This window comes from Triticum dicoccoides, chromosome 2A (genome assembly GCF_002162155.2).
Source record: "Triticum dicoccoides isolate Atlit2015 ecotype Zavitan chromosome 2A, WEW_v2.0, whole genome shotgun sequence".
In the NCBI taxonomy this organism is placed as follows: Eukaryota; Viridiplantae; Streptophyta; class Magnoliopsida; order Poales; family Poaceae; genus Triticum; species Triticum dicoccoides.
In genome coordinates this window covers 7740696-7750560 of record NC_041382.1, presented here as the reverse complement: position 1 = coordinate 7750560, position 9865 = coordinate 7740696, and the positions used below count along the sequence as shown (strand labels likewise).

The window sequence follows — 9865 nt, the reverse complement described above, 5'->3', positions numbered from 1 at the left end:
CAATCCACTTGGAGGGGCTGAGCTTGCCGCAACGGGATATGTCCCAGCTTGAGGAGCCGTTCACAGCCGGGGAAGTGGAAAAGGTGGTTAAGTCAATGCCTATGGACAAAGCGCCGGGGCCGGATGGTTTTACAGGAAGGTTCTATGCCACGTGTTGGAATATCATTAAGGTGGATTTCATGAGGGCTATGGACTGTATGTATCGGGAGGATATGGGAGGCATGGTTGCAATCAACCGATCATTGGTATCTCTTTTGCCAAAGAAGGAAGGCGCACGGGGCAATAAAGATCTTTGAAAAGGTACTCTCGATCAGGTTGGCCGTGGAACTTCCAAACCTCTTGGGGAATCATCAAAGTGCATTCGTAAAAGTAAGATCACTCCATGACAACTTCATGCTAGTTCAAGGAATGGCAAGGAGGCTACACGCGTTAAAGAACCCAGCTGTTCTTCTTAAGTTGGACATCTCCAAGGCATTTGATTCGGTCCAATGGCCTTTCTTGTTGGAAGTACTGCAACAATTCGGTTTTGGGCAAAAGTGGAGGGCTTGGATTTGCGGTATCCTGGCCACGTCAACTACAAAGGTGATGGTCAATGGCGAGCCTGGAGAAACTATTTTCAATTGCAAAGGGCTGCGGCCATGGCTCGAAGGCATGAGGATGCGAGCCTGGAGTCTATGCAGATATTCTGGGAGGATAGATGGCTCGATGGCATGAGGGTGCAGGAGGTAGCACCGGCAGTGTATGAAAGGATCCCATCAAGAATCATGAGAGGTCAGAAGGTGGGGCAGGTCGCTGCGAGTGGAGTTTGGGCACAACATGTTGGGCCGGACATGGATGAGATCACACTGCGGCAGTTCATGGATCTGTGGTCGACGGTGCAAGCTTGGGAGCTGCGTGTGGGAGAGCAGGATGTGGTCACTTGGTCCTGGGAGGCTCACGGCCAGTTCACCGTGAACTCGGCCTATGCGAGCAGATTTTGGGGTCGGGAGGTGGTGCCCACATCAAAGCTGACTTGGAAGTCTAGGACGCCGTTGGAGTGTCGCTTTTTTGCGTGGTTGGCCCTCAGAAACCGGTGTTGGACCTCGGACCGGCTAGCGAGGAGAGGTTTACCGCACCAGGACACGTGCCTGTTTTGTGATCAGGAAGAAGAAACGATAAACCATATTTTGCTCACGTGCGTGTTCGCCAGAATGGCGTGGACGCGCATAGGTGAGGCACTTGGCAGAGCAGACTGGAAACCAAGGCAGGATGACAAGCTCGGGGACTGGCTTGGCAGCAGGAGCACGGATGGGACAACGAGGATCAAGGACCTACGTACAGTGATGTTACTTGTAATGTGGGAGCTTTGGAAGCATCGAAATGCCATTGTTTTCGACGGCGTTTCCCCATCCATTGAGAGGCTCGTCCAGAAGGTGAAGTCTGCAGCCATGGTATGGGCTAAGGGAGGGCTTATCAAGAGGGAGTTAGGGAGTTTCCAAGGTAGTTTGTATAGGTGGGCTATGAGGGAGGAGTAGGTTATGTGTATCTGGGTGGAGTGGGTGTGTGCTAAGCGCCGCACAGACGTGTAAATGTAACTGTTGATGGAGGCTTTCTTTGCCGTTCTTCTTTAATATATGATATGCACACTCGTGCATATTCGAGAAAAAAAAAGTAGAATTATGTCGTTGGATTCACTTGGTGACTCCTGAACCGTCGATGGATCTTGAGTGAAGGCGGCCAAGCGAATAATGATTTTCTCCTGTTTTGGCCAGCTTAGAGTGTGTTCTGTATGTTCAGAAGTTTCAAGAGTCCTTCAGTACAGACTACAGACAACACTTGAACACTACTTCTTTCCTTATTTCAGAGTTTCCTTAAGTAGCTTCAAAGTAGGCCAGGTTCCGGGTTGTTTTCCGAAGGCAGGAAGAAATATAATATATATATATATATATATATATATATATAATCTAGTCATTTATTGAAAAAATAGGCTTTTGTTTATTTTATATTCCAAAAATAATTAATTTCAAAATTAGTTTTTTAAAAATTAAAAAATAGCTATTATTGGTGCTTTTTTAGCAAAGATTATTGGGTTTGGTGTCTTCAGGTTCTAATGCTAAGTGCAAAAAAGCTTGGCCCAGGGAATGATTAGGCCTAAGAGTATCCTTCCCCCAACCCCCAATTTGCTGTGCCTTCGATGTGTGGAACCCAGTAGTCAGTGTCTACCAGCGATGAATCCTTTCACTAATCCCCAAACCACCATGGCGGCCACCGGCGAGCTGCCGACTTCAAGTCCGGAGAGGGAGGTGCCTGGCTGGGTCGCCGGGGACTCGGGGAGCACCTAAGGCTGGCGCAGGAACCTCGCCGAGGGCATGCTGGATGCAGTGCGACGCCGCGGTGCGTGCTCCCCGAGTTCGTCGAAATGGATTCCTCGGTAATTTCAGTTCAGACCTGTTTCGAATTCGTAAATTTTGCAAAAATATTACTGATCTTGTGGGAGGCTCTGATTTTTCCCAGCGCCTAGCAGACTGTAGTCTGACCTGATCTCATTTTTGTGGCGTCCGCATCCCCAGCACAGCACAACACAAATCAGAGCGCCATCCTCTTTTATATGTAGGGTTGCCGTTGCTTGATTAGATGGAGTGGAACCATGGAGCTTACACACACGCGGTATTGTTGCTTGGTCCATTGCAAGCTCATATGTACTGGTATCAGCAAAACATACTACGAGTTTTCCCTCTGTTTCCCCTTGTCCATGCTATAAGACAATTAGGGTCAACCATTTACTCTGGAATTTATTCAGGTATGAAATCCCCCCATACAAATTCACGGTTCGTTAACCGAGATCTATGATAGATTTCGTTCAATAGTATACAGGAACACATCTGTTGCAGATCCTGGGTGAGGCTCGGGCGAGAGGAAGGTCACGAGAGAGAGGAGAAGATTTATCTGGAGAACTCTATCTGATTCATTCCCAGCTGCAAGATGTATATACAGGTGCTTTTACAGTTTTCACCTTCTACAGTCCCACAATTACGAGTAAGTCCTACCAACAACATCTGTTTATCATGTATTAAGAAATACAACAAGAGTTACATTTACACGAGTTCTCAAACAAAATTACATTGGCACACCCGGTCGCTTCCTCCCTGGCAAGACACTACCTTCACGTGTATCCTGAGCATTACTTGTAACAAAATAAGTAAATGATTTAGGAGCGGGTATCCTTGATTCCCATGAAGTTAGAATAAAATCTCCTTCCGGTCTAACCCTTGGATATGCTAGAAGTCCCCCCAATGTCACACTTGGTGATTCTTCCTTGATTGGAACATTACTTGTATAACGTGTCATGCTAAGTGGATGCAAAGCAATGTCGTTATGTCCACTGGATGGCCTTGTTCTACAAGCGTGCTTGGGTGCACACCATACATGGACAGGTTTCTTTTAACATATCTTGTCCCCTTGTCCAATATGCAAGGCCAAAACTGAACACTGAAGTTCATTCTCAACGCATACGCAAAAATATTTGTGGCGATTAGTGAGCCTTGCTTGTGCAACTCCTTGGGAACTTCATCTGCTATTTGTACTAGCCGTGGATGTTCTGCCGGGTCTACACTCCCGAAGGCCATTGTCTTAAAGAGGTACCTCAACTCATCATAAGACAGAACACTTATGAGAATCGGTTTCACCGATCCAAATCGGGCTAATCTTTGAATTCTACCTACAATGATGATTTTGCTTCCTCTGCACATTCTTATGGCAAATGAGTAGAAGACTTTCCAGTCTTCATCGCATACATCAGAATCAAACTCAATAACTACCAACATCGTCATCCCAAATGTTGTCCTCCCGTGGTCCCGTATTCTCAAGAGGCTGTCTCCGTTCAGGTGCAAAACAGAAGAGAAGCGGGAGCAAACCCTTTCGTCGCCACACACGTGAGCAACCAAAGTTTTCTTCCCAACCTTGACACCACCTATGATCGGAAGAATGGCTGGTGCATCACCAGGAGGGTTGTGTTGCAACAAGAAGCTAAAAAACTTTTGCTTTTCAGCATGTCGGCCGAACATGAAGTTGTCGGTATAGAGATAAATGTCATATGGCCTACGAGACATGTGCTCGCATCCACCCAGAAGCACAACAAATTCTACCATGTTAGCAACGGTGACCTCTAAGCTTTCCAAGGCACCACTGGCGGAGCGTAGTGGAGATGAAACTGGGCTACGACCCCCCGTTTCCGAAGTGAATTTTTTTACTAGGTATGCTTGCGATCTGGCCCAGCCCATCAAGAGATATGTCCACTGTCCACAAGCCGCAGCCCATTTGCAGCACCGCTCGACAGCACAGATCGAGACACTAACACCTGGTTGTGAGTCAACGAGTTGTTCCCCAAATCCCCAATCCCCTCCCTGCTGCCTCCCTGCCTCCGCGTCCGGCATCGCCGCGTCGGCGACCTAATTCCTCGACGACGGCGGTCGGCGGCGGCAACTGACGACGGCTGTCGGCGGCGGCAACTGACGACGGCAGTCGGCGGCGTTCCCCTTCTCAGTCGGCTGCTCAAGTGGCCGCACCCGCGAGCGGCGCGCCCAGTGGCCAGCGGCCACACGCCCACCGACCCACACCCAGTTCGCCTAGGTGCACAGTGGCTCCTCCTCCTCTGCTCGTCTAGTTCACAACGCCAGCTCATCCGCTTCTTGCTATTGCTAGGTACATTGACTGATTTAGGGCTCATGTTGATTAATTGGATGCAAATCAACTGCTGCTACTCACTGCTTCTGTTAATTCCGACGAGTTGAGATGTTTTGGTAACTTTGATGTCTACCCAATTGATTATTTGATAGAAAATTTGATGTTGTATAAATATTTGTTTAGGTAGCAATGGTGAAACAACAGAAGATACAGTCTTTTTTTAAAGAAAAGGGGATGAGGGATTAGCTCCAGATGCTCTAGCATTGGTGCCATATATGGATGGAAGACATGCTGAAGATGCACAAGAAGGCCAAATGGAAGATGATAATGTGCAGGAAAATCAGATGCAAGATGATGATGTGCCGGATGTAGAACAAAGAGCAAATGAACATGTCACTTTTCGAGGCATTGAGTTGTTGGAGCGAGATCCTGCACTACATCCACAAATTTGGCAGTACCCCCCAAACCAAAGAGATGAAGTACGAAGAGCTTACTTGAGGCTGGGTCCCAATCAACCTAAACGAAAGAAATATAAAGCTATTGGAAAACCAGGACACAAAAGACGTTTTCAGTACAGCTATTTTCGTGATTTTCCATCATGGCTGGAGTATTCATTGACCTCTCATTGTGCATATTGTCTGTATTGCTTTCTCTTTAGCAAAAATAGAAAGAAAAGAGGTGGGTTTGATGTCTTCACAACACAAGGTTTTAATAATTCGAAGAAAGTTCATGATGGACAGAAGTGTGCACTTTTAGTTCACATGGGATCAAGTCCTTGCTCACAACATAACAATGCAGTGAGAGATGGCCATGCTTTATTGGATCAGTCAAACCATTTGGCAAATATCTTTGATGTGAAGACCATGGGGGATAAAGAAAAGGATCGTTTAAGGCTGAGAACTACGATTGCGGTTGTAAAGTGGCTCACATTTCAGTCTTGTGCTTTAAGAGGCCATGATGAGAGGCCGGAGTCAAGAAACAGAGGTAACTTTCTTGAGATGTTGAAGCTTCTTGCAGAATTCTGCCCTGATGTTCAAGCTGTAGTTCTTGGCAATGCTCCACAAGTTTGCAAATAGACATCACACGAAATTCAAAATGAGATCTTGAGCATTTACGTTATGAAAGTCAGGGAGCATATTCGAGCAGAAATTGGGGACTCAAAGTACTCTATTCTTGTGGATGAAACATGTGATGTGTCCAAAAGAGAGCAAATGGCACTAGTTTTCAGATTTGTTGATAAGATGGTTATTCCCAAGAAAGATTCTTTCATCTCATACATGTAGCCAACACAAAAGCACTGACACTAAAGATGGAGTTGTGTAAAGTATTATCCAAGCATGGATTTGATGTACAAAATCTTCGAGGCCAGGGGTACGATGGGGCAAGCAACATGAGGGGAGAGTTGAATGGATTGCAAGCTCTATTCATTAAAGATTGTCCCTATGCATATTATGTCCATTGCTATGCTCATCGGTTGCAACTCTCCCTTGTTGGTGCAGCAAGAGATGTGGTTCCAATCACCCAATTTTTTTAGAAACTTCACTTTGTTATAAACACAGTTGACTCCTCTTCAAAGCGACATGATGAGTTGCATGACGCCCAGGTGGTTGAGATTGCACGCTTGCTTGCTATCGATCAAATTGAAACAGGCAAAGGAGCCAATCAAATACGCTCATTGAAGCGACCAGGAGAGACTAGATGGGGTTCCCACTTAGGTTCGATTTCTAGCCTTATGCATATGTTCAATCCAGTGAGAGTTGTTCTAGAAAATCTAGCCGCAGATTCATCAGCTGGAGCAAACCGGGCTGATGGTGATACTTCTTTCACTTACCTGACCTCTTTTGAGTTTGTATTTATCCTATGCATGATGAAAGAAATATTGGAAACTAGCGAAGATCTTGGGAAGGCTTTACAGAAGAAAGCACAAGACATAGTAAATGCAGTTCGTCTAGTGCATTCCACAAAAGTACTTCTAGAAGAGATGAGATCAGATGAAGGATGGGAGTTGTTCATTGGAAATGTTGTTGAGTTCTGTGTGGAGCATGATATAGATATTCCAGACATGGAAGAACTATACATTCTGCGTGGTGGGCGTGCTCGTCGTCAACCTGATCACTTTACTAGAGAAAGGTATCTACAAGTGGAGATATTTCGAGCAACAATTGACAACCAACTAAATGAATTGAATCTTAGGTTCAATGAGAAAGTGATGGATCTCTTATCCATTAGTGTTACATTGATTCCAAGAAATGGATTTACATCATTCAACGCTAAGGAAATATGTTCAATGGTGGAGAAATATTATCCGGCTGATTTTACACAACAAGAGAGATATGGGTTGGAGATTCAACTCAACCATTTTGCTGCAGATGCTAAAAACAGTGGAGACTTGAAGAAGCCCATCACCATAACTTCTTTATGCCGATGCCTTGTTGAGACAGGACGAGATAGAATTTACAATTTGCTTGATAGGTTGCTTCGATTGCTTGTTACTTTCCCGGTTTCCACTGCAAGTGCTGAGCGTGCTTTCTCGAGCTTGAAGATTATCAAGTCAAGGCTACGTAATCGAATGGAAGATGATTTTCTTGCACAGTTTGTTGCTACAAATTGAACGAGAAATTGCATCAAAAATTCCTTGTGAAGATATAATTGCTGATTTCAAAAGTAGGAAGAATAGAAGATCGTATCTTTAGTTGGCAGTAGTGCTAGTTGGTTGGCAGTAGTGCTAGTTGGTTCTGTTTATTGTCTTTTGGTCATTTGGTGTCACTACTGTTTGGTGTGGTCTGTTCTTTTGGAGCACCAAAATTTACCTATCAACAATTCTCAGGTATGTGTGAACCTGCTTGTGAACCTGCTGTATTTGTGTGTACAAGTACAATATATATATATATGGTCCTCTAATTTTCCTTGCATATGTTCTACAACTTAGTAGTTTTTTATGCATATGATGTGTTCTTATATGAAATCGGCCCCCTCTTGAGATTTGCTCACGCTCCGCCACTGCAAGGCACCATGTGACTCGAGGCGCATTGCCTGGTCATCCTTCTCAGTTGTTGTTCGAGGACGCTTGAAAGGAATGGCTAAATACAAGCTGCAGCTAGGTGAGTCGTTGATGCTAACCTTGTCGAAGCCTGCACTGTCTGGGAGAGTTCGGTACCTCAGGGTGTCCAGCATGCGGTGTCCTCTGTACATAGCCTCGGAGAGCATCTTTACCTGCATCAGCATCCTGGAGTTGACTATGTAGCTCGCATCAGCCTCCTCGACGATGGTGTTGACTCTCATCAGGAAGGTGCTGCAACCTCTCCATCAGCTTCTCCTCCGAGCTTGAATGGCTTGAGTGGTACTTGTTCATCAGAAAGGGGATGAACCGGCTCATAAGTTCACCTGCAACTGCAGATATGGCAGCCTCCTTGGCCATGATTTTATGGGGCAGCTGCTGGTCGGTCTATCTGTACAAATAAAGCACGCCGGTCTCTGCCAAGTCTTGCAGAGACTTGCAAAATTTAGAAGTCTCCAAGGAACATTGACTGCAATGTGTGGGTGGGTGAGACCTGGATATACTTGTTAAAACAAAGATTCTCCGAACAACTTGGTGGGTGGGTGCCAATTTAAAGGCCCAAAGACGTGTCCAGGATCAGTCAACTTTCCAACCAGCATGAAAATGAATTGTCCGACCAGTATTTGAAATATTCAATGTGCCGTCTACTATTGCAAAGTTTGACCATGGAAATTGTCTGGATTTTTCATTAACAAGGAAATGATATATATTTCTGAGCTCATGTAATAGTTTGTGTCTGCATTTGCTCCTTTGGTTTCATTAGAACCTAATCAATCTCTGTGTTGCTCATTTCATACTAATTCAGTTTTTAATTGGGAAACTGTTGCGCCTTGTGCGTTCTTAGGGTGTGTTTGGTTTGTGTCATCAGATGGAACGTAGGAGGTCCGTCCCATCCCTAGAGGTCATTCTCGTGTTTGGTTGGGTCAAGGAATCAGAACCCACTCATTCCTTGGAATGGCATATTCCTCCTAGACCCGGAACGCGCTTGTACCTCAGAATTTATGTTTGACATATGCTTGAATGTATTTATAAATTGTTCGTGTTGCAAATAAAATTCAAATGTTTTCTCAAATTTGAATACTCTGTTGCTGAAAATACAAAGAGTTACAATTATCCATACTGTTGCTAAAAAACATTCCACTCCAACTCTTAAACCACACACCAGAACATAACCATTCCATTCCATCTAATACCCATAACCAAACATAGAAACGGAACCAACCCATTCCCGTGGAATGGAGCCATGGGATTCCATTCCACTTTGTTTTTGAACCGAACCAAACACACCCTTAAATTCCAGGCTTTACCTGACGTTGATGTCCACAATGGTAAAAATTGAAAAGCAAATAGTGTGAGCCAACTTGGTTTTGTTATTAAAAAACACTAAAAGTATTCTTCGTTATATTTGCTCCGTGTACTGAGTACAGTCAGAACAATTACCGAGTCATGAGACAGTCTAAAATTGAACAGTAAGGCCTCAAGGAGGACCGAGTGGCCCAAAATGATTTCCCGCCAAAGATTAGCTGGTTCAGTTAAGATTAGCGGCTTAAACTGGGCTTAAGCAATAAACTAGAGACAACAAGGAAATGATAAATGATGAGTAGAATCATGCCATTGGATGCACTTGGTCACTCCTGAACCGTTGGTGAACATTGAGTGCTGGCGGCGAAGTGAATAATGCTTTTCTCCTGTTTTGGCCAGTTTTAAATTTAAAGTGTGTTCTGAATGTTCAGAAGTTTCAGAGTCCTTAAAATAGACAACACTTCAACAAATATTATTGTTTTCTTATTTCAGTTAAGTTTTCTCACCTTTCTACATTTATCAGGATTCATTCAATGGTGCGAGATGATGTTTGTTATCTAGAAAGTGAATGAACAGGATTCATTTGATCTGATACTACAGTTTTATTCTCTATTGAGATCTCCAGAACATTTAGTTGATCACTCTTTAAAATGGTTTTTCCATGGCCACACAAACACATCTGTTTTTCATGTATCAGAAAGTACAACGAGGGTTACATTATGCGAGCTCTGAAAAAAAAAGTAGATTGGCGCTCCTTGTGCTTCCTCCCTGGCAAGGCATTTTGTGCCCCTTTCTTTCCTTCCTCCCTGGCAAGATGGCATGTTCGACCCTCGGTGGGCTGCT

General features: G+C 44.5%; 1 pseudogene; it reads right to left on the bottom strand.

Moving 5' to 3' along the window:
- Nucleotides 1-2823: 2823 nt before the first annotated feature.
- Nucleotides 2824-8080, bottom strand: LOC119357376 (annotated as a pseudogene).
- Nucleotides 8081-9865: the final 1785 nt, after the last annotated feature.